At 40.9% G+C, this 13,709-nt stretch overlaps 1 long non-coding RNA gene across 9 annotated transcripts in view; it reads right to left on the bottom strand.

The window, feature by feature from the left end:
* LOC138349800 (uncharacterized) overlaps window positions 1-12,682 on the bottom strand; it is a 20,498-nt gene extending 7,816 nt beyond the window's left edge. For 7 of the 9 annotated variants that reach the window (XR_011224402.1, XR_011224401.1, XR_011224404.1 and 4 more), the window contains exons 1-2: window positions 12,527-12,682; window positions 3,530-3,772 (exon numbers count right to left, since the gene is read on the bottom strand). This is a non-coding gene — a long non-coding RNA (uncharacterized lncRNA). Of the gene's footprint in view, window positions 1-3,529; window positions 3,773-5,998; window positions 6,183-10,169; window positions 10,395-12,526 lie in introns of those variants that run through there. The other 2 variants (XR_011224408.1, XR_011224409.1) reach the window with 2 other exon arrangements.
* Window positions 12,683-13,709: the final 1,027 nt, after the last annotated feature.

Here is a 13,709-nt window from a genome sequence, read left to right on the forward strand (position 1 = left end):
CCATACAATGATTCACCCAAGATCCAGCTATGTACTTCATTGACAATGGAGTATATCGACTATACAGTACACACTATTCTCCACTATACAGGCTCAATCATTATAGTAGCCAGTCTCTTCTAACTAGCAAAATTAGTTTCTTTACCTGTAACAAAAATAAAATAAAAAACCGATACATCCTAGAGCCTTGGGTTACCTAGATATTAAAATTTTTAACCATTCCAACAGGTATGGCTACACTGTTAATCAACTTTCTGGAAATAATTGCTACACTAGCAAATTCTACCATTCAAGATTGTGGACCATAATCAATTATTAAACTCCTTTAGCACACATTAACTGCACCACTGATTTTAATTATTGACAATTTACTTTACAATTTATACAATTGTGAACACGTTTCCTAACCATGCCTAGATACTAGATTATAAACTTAATTGTTTGGACCTATAAGGCAGACACATTCATCAATGCTACATTACAATAGGCACAGCCTACAACCTTTAAAATATTCTGATAAAAAACCTCTAGGTATTTGTTTATGCAACTCAACTAAGGACCATACAAGCCTACACTACAGTTTCCAATTTCATTTACTCTAGTTAAACTAATTTTTTACAACTTTTCCAAGACCAAAGCTGGATTATGCACCTCGTATGCTGCCAATCTCTTGGTAAAGAGATTCAAAGATTACCAATATGAAAAACTTTGTAGCATTGACAATTAAAACTAGTTACACAATAGTAACAAAGAGACTTATTCAACTACATTAATTATCTTTCTGCAACTACCAAGCCAATTCTTTAATTTAAACCAAGTTTAACAGAACAAATAATTACCTACTTTGCCAAGTGAAACTATTTTTCAACATCTAAAAAGGTCTGCACAATTTTATACACTACCCTCAAAGAACAAGAATGGCAATCAAGTTGCTTACAACATCAAGATATAATATTTAAGTATTATGGGAATAACTACAGCTTTCCCAAATATCATTTGCACGTACAATGAACTACAGTATGGATTATATAGGTAGTTTAACCTAGAAACTAAGCAAAGCCTTTTGGAACATGTACACTATAATATCCTAACCTACAGAGGCTTCAAATTCTGAAAGAAACTACTCAAAAATACCACAAAGTACACAAACCTACACTTTGCAACCTTTAGGACAATTATACAAGGACATTCAACATGGCAGAAGATTGTTACCAAAAACCATTTTGACCAAACTACATACTAGACGATAACCAAGTAACATAACTGGCTCCACTTTAGCGTGTCATCTGATAAACACAAACATTAAATTCACTATTATATCAGTATTCAACTTTATATACCAAAACATTCATGGATGTTAAGCAGGTGTACAGGATGAATCAAGATATACCATAAGGGATACAGTTGAAAAGCCAAAAAATTTAACACAGGTGTGGATATTTAAATGCAAAGTTAACCCTTAAACCATCATTTGACAATTTAACAAGTTTTAAAACTATTTTTGCATAATCAACTAGGCAAGGGCTCCAACTGTCTAAATGATTAGAGCATAACATTCAAAAGATTCTAAATTATAATTTAATATTCAGAACTTTAAATTTTCAATTCAGAATATAAAATGAATTATTAATTTAACATTCTCAGAACAAAGTTAGAATATAGGTTCAGTATATTTTCTGTAAAAAAAAAAATAGTCAATAGGGCATTTGAATTGTGGCAATTTTAGACTAAAAAATTACAACTCTAAATTTATATAACTTAAGAAAAATCCAGTCCGATGGAATTTTATAACAGACAGCCGAGCACAATCAAAATAGTGATAATCGGAAAACTCAAACACGAAACCGAAACCAGAGATAATTGAAGTTATGTAATTATAGAACTATTTTTACTTTAACCATGTTTTAATAAACATTCATACTCTAATGTGAGAGTTCTAGGTCAATGTGTTTAAATTTAAAGTCTAGAAAAAAAAAAATAAAATAAAAAACTAGGGATAATTCTGATTTAGGGGATATCTTTAGGGTATACTTTAGACCATTAGGGCTTTTTCACTTGTATAATCAAACTAACCTAAAGAGAATACCTGCAGTTTTAAAGCAGAAAAAGAAGTTGCCAAAAATATTAAGTCCAAAGTTTTGATAGATTTATTTGTTTACCAATTTCATTCTATCCACAGTTATGAAAAAATGTATTTTCAAGGATGTAAAGGTTACAACAAAAACTACAAAATTTCCATAAAAGATAAATTTTTGGAACAATATGAAAGTAACATTAACATTGTCCAATGTATTTATGGTGTATGATTATTATTTGTGCCATGTATTACTTTATGATAAAGGCCCCAACTGCATATCCACTTTGTTGACACTACTATTCTTTGTGTCTAGAACAGATGCTTGCATCTATTACTGCATAATCTCAGTTTTAGTTATTAGAAGCTGTTCATAAAATTTTTACCAAAATTACTCTAAAATCAATTTCCAAAAATATGAAAGTTTCACAACACTTTCGCCAATAAGTTGGAGATTTAACATTGACATTATTTACACAATTCAAATTTTTTACTACCGTTCCCTATATTTGCAGTAATATGCACAGTTTAAGGGTCAGGGGAACTTTCCATGAAATGTGCCTCTACTTTCAATACTTTTCTAGATTGGAAAGTTTGCAAATGTTGCTCCCATTTATACAGGCCACAAATAGCACAAAACTACCATCAAATCCAGTAGACTTTATATCTGTATCTGTAAAGTCAGATTCATTCACCATTTACAGGAATTTTAAAGGAGTAGGGCCCCCACCCCCCAAAGAAAATTTAAATACTGTAAATAAGGCTGTCATGCAAACTTTACTTTCCAAATTAACCACTCAACATCAAAGGACTAAACATTGATTTTTTGAAGCTTTTCACAACCTACCACATGACTTGCCAGGAAACAAAACATTAAATAACCATTACAATGAATAAAGAACCTAGTTGAAACAGCAGTGAAAGGATCTAACAAATTACTAAACATGTCAGGAGAGAACCCAATATTCTATTTTTTGGCCCGACTGTCATAAGGATATTATGACTTGTTTGAGTAAAGTGAAGGCTACGAGACCTTATAAGAAACACACACGAACAAGTGGTTTGAAGACTGGCAAGTTACTTGAAAACTCTGAAGCTTATCATGTGCAGCATAATCCATAAATGCCAAAAATATTACCTTGCAGTAGATCGATAAGGACCAAGTCACAGTCCACCAATCAAAATTGCACAAGTAGGAGCTTCAGTTTAAGTTTTTTTTTTTTTTTTGTTAAACTTAAGGTAGTTATACAACCTTATTAATCTCATTCACCCAACTAATACCAAAGCATGGACACTTTCTAATTTTCTGCTTTAGAAGATATTTAATCCCAGCCAAAAATTAATTCTTTAACAAAACTATGCTGCTGTTTAAGATAAAGCTTTTCAAGCTATGGGAATGTAAAAGAGGGAGGGAACAAACTGCCAGGGAAGGGGGGTGTGATTAAGATTCTGTACCTTTAACATGTTAGTGTAGAAGGTCTCCCACAGGATCTGGGCCTTGTCCACTCTGATGTTGCCCAAAGTTGGTGCCAGCTGCTGGTTAGAAAGGGTGCCATACGCTACTTCAGGCAACTATTTCACTCTTCGCCACAGATCACATCAGCTCAGGACCTCATTACCATGTTGGGAGGCAATTGAAGACTAGCCAGTCAACGCCCTGGGCTGGAGAGCTGCAGCAGCCGAAGGAGAATTTACCACCTGCAAATTTATTTATTTATTTATGCATATACAAGAATGTACACAAGGAATGCAAGGATACAAATACTGTATGGTAATTACAGTCTTGTAAAGCCAATATTGACGTTATTTACACAATTCAAATATTTACTACCGTTCCCTATATTTGCAGCAATATGCACGCGCAGCGTTTCGGGCAGGTCCTTAATCTAAGAAAATTTTAAAGAGGTAAATACTTGCAAAATTTATAGACAAAAACATAACATTACATGAAATGAAAAAAAAGAAGACTAGAGAAAATTGTAGGTACAGTATATTAAAGCACATAGGTAACTAAGATTGATTGCAATGACAGCTTGAATGGTAGTTGACAAAAATTGGTAGTCACAATACAGCATATGGCTAGCACAAAAGACAGCAATGAACACAATGATACGGTTGTTTGATATTACATAAAAATTAGGAGATTGGGTAACACTAGGTACAGAGCAAATTTAAAGCTCAGTGTAGGAAACTAAGATGAAGTTAGGTACTTTTTGGTTTTGCTTTTAAATAAGGCAAAAGTTTGTTTTTCAATTCACTAGGGAGCGAGTTCCATAGACTAGGTCCTTTAATTTGCATAGAGTGTTTACACAGATTAAGTTTGACCCTGGGGATATCAAAGAGATATTTATTTCTGGTGTGGTGATAATGGGTCTTACTACATCTGTCCAGGGAGAGTTTCAGAGCATGGTTTGCATTTAAGAACAGGGTTTTGTAAATGTAGTTGACAAGAGAATGTGTGGAGGGAGTTAATATTTAGCAAGTTTAGGGATTTAAACAAGGGAGCCGAGTGTTGTCTGAAAGCAGAGTTAGTTATTATTCTGATAGCAGATTTTTGCTGTGTGATGATGGGCTTAAGGTGGTTTGCAGTGGTAGACCCCCCATGCACAGATACCATAATTAAAATAGGGGTAGATTAGTGCACAATATAGAGAGAGCAGAGCAGAGTTAGGAACATAATATCCAATTTTGGAGAGTATACCAACTGTTAGACTTTCTTAGTTATGTGTTGAATGTGGGTGCTGAAGTTGAGTCTTGTTTAGGAATAGGCCAAGAAACTTGCCATCATTTTTATTACTGATGTTAATGTTGTCTATCTGTAGCCGAATTGCATTTGATTTGCTTCCAAATAAGATGTAGCAAGTCTTTTCGATGTTTAATGTTAGTTTGTTCATTGACATCCATAAGTGGACTTTTTTTAATTCATTATTCACATTTAGTGTATGTGGGTTGAGGTTTGAATAGATAAGGGTAGTATTGTCAGCAAACAATATAGGTTTGAGAATATTAGAGACATTAGGCAGATTGTTTATATATATATAAGAAATAGAAGAGGTCAAAAGATGCTGCCCTGTGGCACGCCAACGGTAATTGGTAGAGTGGAAGAAGTTGTATCATTGATGGTTACATATTGGTGTCTGTCACTAAGATAGGATCGGATGTAGTCAAGGGCAAGGCCTCGGATGCCATAATGCTGGAGTTTAAGTAAAAGGTAGTTGTGATTAACAGTATCAAAGGCTTTTCTTAGGTCAATGAAGAGTCCAATCGGAAACTAATTTTTGTCAAGGGCTGAGTAGATAACGTCAAGGAGACTAATGATTGCATCGTTGGTGCTCTTTTGGGACCGGAAGCCAAACTGGCAGGGGCTGAGTGTCTAATTTTATGAGGTAGGAATAGAGCTGTTAATTTTTTCAAATATTTGATAGAATGGGTAGATTTGATATTGGTCTATAATTGTTTATGTCCGCCGGATTGCCTCCTTTATGGACTGGCGTTACTCTTGCTTTTTTGAGGATATCAGGGAAGGTGCGACTATAGATTTGTTAAACAGTAGTGCTATGGGTGGGGCAAGGGCATGGGAGGCTCTTTTACACAATGGACAGAATACAATTTAAAGGAAAAGAACAAAATGCGTAATGAATTAAGAATATTTAGAGTAAATTTATGCAGGACACCAAGGAAGACATTTTTTTTTTACTTAAAAAGACCCTTAAGAACAGTCAGTTTTTAATTGGGCAGCAGAAGGCAATGTTTTTAATGTTAATTTCAGGTACTGTACTTAGTACTGTATGGTAATAAGGTCTTTACTACAGGACAATCTACCCATAGTAGGAAAGCAACAAGTATGAAGATATACAAACATGATTTTTAAACATTAACTTAACAATTATGATAGCATGCCAAAAAGATTTCTACATACTGTACCTCAAATCCAGGGATACCACCACTATGCTCATAACATTCAAGCACTTTCCTGTCCCACGTGTATATTTTTCCCTAAAGAAAGCTAGAAGAGTGAATACAAGCCATTTCTACTCCCTTTTTCAAGCCAAACAAGGCTTGAAAATTACAGGCTGTATGCCTGTAAATCAAAATTATATGTGCATGATAGAACCAACAGCCCCATAGCTAAATGGGTACAGCACAAATCCAAACAAGGAACCAGCCTACAAAAAGCAAATGGCTAATAAGTGACCCATGGAATGCCACTTATTTATGACGATTAAGCCACCCAAGAGTTGGCATTGACATTAATATTCCATAAACTGCATGCCAGCCCTACTAAATTTTAACTACCCATAAGCAGTGGTGCCAGCCAATATTGGCAGAAGCCATGCCCAATACTAACATTTCACTGCTAAAAGCCTTTTCACCCTTTACAACCATATTCTACAACAGGATTTGACAAGAGGCAAAACATTTTATATAACTAGAATTATTAGGTCCTAATGTGATGCAGGACCATCTTTTCAGTAGATGATTACACTTATTGAGAGAGCCAGTTTCATCAATTTTTGGAGGACAAGAACAGGAAATTAAAATGTGAAGCAAGGGCTGCTGTAAACTAATCTATCAAGATTAAAGCTTTGGTATGGCAAGGGACCACCTATTTAACTTTTCAGTTAAACGACTAACTTTCACAACTGGTTTTCAGTAATTTTCACACATTAACTTTGGTCAGTAGCCATACTGGCTTTTGATTAAAACTTTAGGCCTAAGCATGTTAGAACAATTAAGGTAACTACAGAAGGCTGTTTGACCATGTGAGGTAACTACAGTATATCCGTCTCATTCATATACTGTACACTTTACCTGCGCTTTAAAAAATCAAGGGATCCTACTTTGACAATGTTGGGTAGTAATTGCTTCCACAAATCAACCCTATTACCAAACTAGTATTTACCCTAGGGCTTTCTGAAAACTCCTTCATCCCCATAGAAGTTTGGATTCGCCTTCAGAGCACAATATGGACCCTACACCAGCAACTGCAGCCCCCGCCCTAATGGACCTGCCCTTTGGGGGCCCCTCGACATCCCAGAGCGACCCGACAGGGGCGTCTGGCCTGCAACAGGAACTAAGGTATGGCCTTGCCTGGGGTTCACACGAGGAGCGTGGTGCCCCTCCTAGGCTATGACTGTCCCCTGTGTAGGCGTGTGCAGTAGGGAGACAAGGCTGCCGGACGCCAAGAGGATGAAGGACATGGCTGCAGTGGAAGACACTCTGCGGGCCGAGAGCCTTCCCCTGCGGGACCTGCAGGGGATTATCGGCAAACTGCAATTTGCCACGTCAGCCATACCGGGGGACGGGCCTTCCTCCGACGACTCTACCCGCTCACACGAGGTGTACAACGTCCCTCACGCCTCTGCCTGCTGGACGCGGAGGCGAAGCTAGCTCTACTTGGGAGCCTGGCACACTTTCCTCGGCGCATTCAATGGGATAACGATTTTTCCCACCAGACTGTGGATGGGGGAGCGCCACGGCCCACGCGATGTGTGCGGACGCCTCATCCAAGGGTTACGGACTCTTAGCTACCTGGTTCAGGGGTACCTGGCCTACGGACTGGAGCCGGCTCAACATTGCGCTCCTCGAACTTTACCCTTTCTACATGGGGATATCCATCTTTGCACCAGTGTTAGCAAACAAGAGGCTTTTGTGTAGGTCCGACAACGCCGCTGTGGTAAACGTGCTGCAATCTGTCCGCCAGGTGCCCCCTCATGCAATTGGTCCGGCCACTGGCAATCATCCTCCTCGCCCATAATATTACGCTTCTTCCATCACACCTCCCGGGCAAGTTAAACGGGTTTTGTGACTCTTTCCCGGCTGCAGGTACTGCCGCCCTCTTTCCTGCGAGACGCAGGACTCGCCGAGAAGCCAACCGCAATCCCGCAGCACCACCTGCCCTGCAACTTCACCCTGAAACTGTAAGGACGCTGCTCGACTCCCTGCAGCCCGCGACACGGCGCACGTATCAACATAAGTGGGCGGAGTACGTGGCGTATGTATCGGACGACAGGAGACGGGAGTGGCCCTTCGAGGCCTCGTCCTCGACACTGGCGAACTTCCTGCAGTCGCTGCTGTCTCGGGGCTTCGCTTTCCGCTCTCTCAGCGCCTACCTTGCGGCGCTCGCCTTCATGTTTAAGCTGCATGGTAGGGAGGATCCTACTCTCCAGTTCCTAGTCACACAACTACTTAAGGGAGCGCGCAACAAAGCCCAACGGCTCCCCGCACGACGATTGCCCGTGACCAGACGACTACTGCATCTACTACTGGGGGCCCTGCGAGGTGTCTGCTGCTCGACTTACGAGAAGACCTGCTACCGAGCGCTCTTCTCCCTCGCCTTCTACGCCTGTCTCCGGCCAGGGGAGGTAACCTATGCGGGGAAGGGACAACACACGCTACGCTTGGACCAGTTAACTTTATCGCGGACGGGGATCGACATCACGTTTGCCTCTTACAAGCACAGTGCAGGGTGTACCCCCACTTTAAACCCGAGTGCAGACCCTTGCAGCAAGTACTGCCCGGTCCATGCCATGGAACCAGGACCTATATTCCTAGACGAAACGGGCGCCCCGGTCACCAGACAAGATTTCACATGGGTGCTCCGTGCTGCCATTCGAGCACTAGGACTGCCTCCAAACGATTATGCTCCGCACTCCTTCAGAATCGGCAGGGCCACGCAGATGTCCAAGGATGGCCTGGCGCCAGCAGCAATCATAGCAGTCGGCAGGTGGAAAAGTTATGCGTTCCACTCCTACGTCAGGCAAGACGTCATTCCACTACCTAGATAAGTTACTTCTGCGGCCAGCGGGCACCTCGCCCTTCGGGGGGTGGGGGATCGGCTGCGCTGGCCTGCGGAGTGGGGGTGATGCGCCGGATCCCCAAATCTAGGGCTGCCCGCAGCTACTTACCATATGTCAAGTGCAAGTTGGGGGTTGCAGACTTTACATGTAAACTAGGCACTAGCATATCATTACCCCTGGAAATTCTTTTCTATGCCCTCTATATACAGAGTATATTTTATACATACTGTACTGGCTGTGCCACTCAATTAACTCTGGCGTTGTCTTTAATTATAGCTTTAAGCCGATTGAGAGTACTGCAACATTGCTTCGGCTAGCTGGCACTAGGCACGGTTAATGTCGTACGACTTATTCCTTAGTTGCATCTTTGCAGTACTGGCATTCTACTCGGTCATGTTACACATCTTTTATATTGTGGTACAGCAGTTGCTCTGTAAACATTAATAAATTAAAGTCCCCCCCAACTCCTGGCTTTTTTCCTCCCCGATCAGAACACGGCGTTTCATTACCAGTGCTTCGACAAATGGTCCCGTTTGCCTAATTATGAACATGCATGCTTTTTTCTTTTATTAATCACATCTACCAGATACAAGTTGGTACAAGTGACACTGATGAACAAGCTAGTGGGTTTTCTTCCTATTGGAGAGTGGTACACGCCCCAATAGGACAACTCTCCAACAATGAGTGTTGCTGCTATGGCGGCGTGTCCACTCAAGATGAGTGGCGCTGCCCAATAAACTCGCCCCTCGGGCAAAATTTAAATTCTGCTAGACATCTTTTGCAATCTCAATACCATCTAGCTCTTACCTTTATCATTACCTAGCCTCAAAACCTTACACATGTCAATTAAACTGCATATACCAATTTTCAGTAAAAAAAGAAAATATCCCCTTATTTTTATTTGGCAATTCATGCTCAAATCCAATTTATATTATTAGTAATGGGTTCCAGGACATCCTTGGAACTTTAGGCACTACTTTCAATATCCCCCCCCCCCCCAACATTATACCAACTATTTCCTTTGGTATAACCATGCCCTAAACAAGTTTATACCATGAGCCTAATCTTTCATGTGCCACTATTTAAAGTTTCGGAGGGGGGGCGGCCGTTAGGGCCCAGGGTGGCCCCCCCCCCCAGTGCCCACGAGGGGGACACTGGGGCCCAGGAAAGCTAGCTAGGGCACGAGAAGCGTAGCCCGAGGGACAAGGCGCTAGTCACACGCCTACACTGGGTACAGTCCTAGCCTAGCAGGGGCTCCATACTCCGTGGGGGGGAAAACACAGGCGAGGCCATACCTTAGTTCTTGTTGCGGGCCAGACGCCCCTGTCGGGTCACTCCGGGAGGTCGAGGGGCCCCAGAGGGGCAGGTCCGTTAGAGCGGGGGCCGCAGTTGCTGGTGTAGGGTCCATATTGTGCACTGACGACCAATCCAAACTTCTACGGGGATGAAAGAGTCCACATGGCGGAGGGGATGGTATCACATGGAATTTTTCCAGCTTCGGTCCGCTTCGCTCGAGAGAACTGAGGGAGAAAGATTGATGAAGATTAAGCAACCCAAGAGGTGGCCCTTTTGAGCCATTACCAGTATCAAAGATGATACTGGAGATCTGTGGAGGCGCAACTGCACCCTGCGTGACGGGAGATGTCTCCCGGACCAAATGGTGTGATGAGTAGAGAGAGAAGATTAAGCCACCCAAAAGGTGGCTTGGGCATGAATAGCTCATAAGTGGTGGCCCTTTTGAGCCATTTCCAGTATCAATAGATGATACTGAAGATCTGTGGAGGTGCGACTGCACCCTGCGTGACGGGAAATGTCTCCCGTGGGTGAGGGAGAAACTATGTGTTGCTTAAATATGATTTGTTTTGTGCTTCTCCACAATTAACAAGGACACTTCAATAATACTCCTGCACGTTAAGGGGTAATTAAGGGGCCGCCCTCTAACTTTTTAAACACTCCCCAGAGAACACCGCTTTTTAATGTGGACGCTCCCAAGACTTTCCTCCCACGTACACGTATAAACTTATGAAACATCCTACCCGTCGAAACCGTACTATTAAAACGGTTTTAAGAAGATTGACAAGACGCCGGCTTCCTATCCCCGTAAAGGCCTCTAGGGTTACTGGCCCTCTAATCAATTCACTTTGAAACCACACGTAGCTTTTGAATCTATAATAGCAAATAAAATTCGTCTTCATCTTGAAAAACATAAATTAATAATTGAGTCGCAACATGGTTTTATAAATGGCCGTTCATGTTTAACAAATTTGTTATCTTTTTATTCTAGCATTGTTGAGGCAGTTGATAGTGGTAAGGATTGCGATGTTGTATACCTTGACTTTAGCAAAGCTTTTGATACAGTGCCACATGAAAGACTGATTAAAAAAATAGAGTCTCATGGTATTGGGGGTGCTATATTAAGCTGGATTAGGGCATGGCTATACCAAAGGAAACAGAGAGTTAGTATAAATGGAATCAAGTCAGAGTGGGAAAATGTTGTAAGTGGAGTGCCTCAAGGCTCTGTCCTGGGACCTCTGTTGTTTATAATATATATAAATGATTTAGATTCAGGTTTGAGTAGCAACATTTGCAAATTTGCCGATGATACGAAAATCGGTAGGGAAATTAATTCGGAGGAGGACTCACTATCACTTCAAGTTGATCTAGATAGGGTTTTGAAATGGTCAAAGGATTGGCAGATGCAGTTTAATGCTGATAAATGTAAAGTTCTGAGGTTAGGTAATGATGATAGAGTTACAAGATACGAGCTAGATGGTGTTGTGATTGCGAAGTCGGATTGCGAAAGGGATCTGGGAGTTATGATTAGTAAGAATTTAAAACAAAAGGATCAATGCATAAATGTTCGTAATAAGGCAAATCGGACACTTGGATTTATTAATCGCAGCGTTAGTAACAAGACACCTGGTGTGGTTCTCAAGCTATATCTTGCTCTAGTTAGGCCCCATTTAGATTATGCAGTTCAGTTTTGGTCGCCATATTATAGAATGGATATAAATTCACTTGAACGTGTCCAGCGTAGGATGACTAAGTTAATTCCCCAAATTAGAAATCTTTCATATGAAGAAAGATTAACAAAGCTTAAGTTGCATTCACTGGAAAGGCGAAGAGTTAGGGGTGACATGATAGAGGTTTACAAGTGGATGAATGGACATAACCGGGGGGATATTAATAGGGTATTAAAAGTATCAACACAGGACAGAACACGAAACAATGGATATAAATTGGATAAGTTTAGATTTAGGAAAGACTTGGGTAAATACTGGTTCAGTAACAGGGTTGTTGATTTGTGGAACCAATTGCCGCGTAACATTGTGGAGGTGGGGTCCCTCGATTGTTTCAAGCACGGGTTGGACAAGTATATGAGTGGGATTGGGTGGTTATAGAATAGGAGCTGCCTCGTATGGGCCAATAGGCCTTCTGCAGTTACCTTTGTTCTTATGTTCTTATGTTCTTAAGTAATTTATTGTTACCTATACAAATCCTCCCCTCCCCCCCCCTCTATTATATCTTCAAGTAAAACCCAAAACATATATTAACTTAACTATTATAACTTATAACTAACCCAACCTAAAATTAATTAACACAAATGACTATTACAAAGACGCACCTAAATACAAAACAATACTCAACTTACCCGCTGGTCAACCGCACTGGTCTATACGTCTTCTTCCAACACTGGTTAAAGAGTTACTGCTGACTTCTGCCCGCAACAAGCCACAAATCACCTACGTTGTCTAGAATCATATATAGAATAGCAACTGACCATAACACCCGTGCTCTCTCACGTGATCATCGAATAACATGGGGGTAAACTGGTAGTACTGCTGTCAAAACATAGATGGCGTACACCCAAATGGTCATGCCGATGGACTCCCCTAGTTGTGCTTACGGAAATGAGCTTCGACTATTTGCTCCCGCCCCCCTCAGCTGTTAATTAATTGGTGTACAGGCTCCTGAACCTGAGGACCAGTAACACTTTAGTGCTAGTAGTTATATAAGAATTAAGGTAACTGCAGAAGGTCTATTGGCCCATACGAGGCAGCTCCTATTTATAACCACCCAATCCCACTCATATACATGTCAAATTCAAATGTTTATTCAGGAAAAATACATACATAGATGATGTTGGATTTATAGATAGAGCTAGTACATACAATACCTAAAACCACTATTACGTATTGTCCAGCCCCACGCTTTAAACAATCAAGGGACCCCACCTCCACGTTACGTGGTAATTGGTTCCACAAATCAACAATCCTGTTACCGAACCAGTAAACATCTCTATAATGTCACCCCTAACTCTTCGCCTTTCCAGCGAATGTAATTTAAGCTTTGTCAATCTTTCTTCATATGAGAGGTTCCTAATTTGCGGGATTAACTGTCATCCTATGCTGGACGTATTCTAGTGAATTTGTATCCATTCTATAGTATGGCGACCAAAACTGAACTGCATAATCTACATGGGGCCTAACCAGAGCAAGAAATAACTGAAGAACAACACCAGGTGTCTTATTAGTAATGATTCGATTAATAAATCCCAGTGTCCTATTTGCCTTATTACGAACATTTTTGCATTGATTTTTTTGGTTTTAAATTTTTACTAATCATAACTCAGATCCCATTTGCAATCCGACTTCGCAATCTCAACACCATCTATCTTGAGATGATTTTGATTTTGAGATGATTTCGGGGCTTTAGTGTGGCCCATACGAGGCCCGGTCCTTGACCAGGCCTCCACCCCCAAGAAGCAGCCCCGTGACAGCTGACTAACACCCAGGTACCTATTTTACTGCTAGGTAATAGGGGCATAGGGTGAA

The sequence above is a fragment of the Procambarus clarkii genome, chromosome 72 (genome assembly GCF_040958095.1).
Source record: "Procambarus clarkii isolate CNS0578487 chromosome 72, FALCON_Pclarkii_2.0, whole genome shotgun sequence".
In the NCBI taxonomy this organism is placed as follows: domain Eukaryota; kingdom Metazoa; phylum Arthropoda; class Malacostraca; order Decapoda; family Cambaridae; genus Procambarus; species Procambarus clarkii.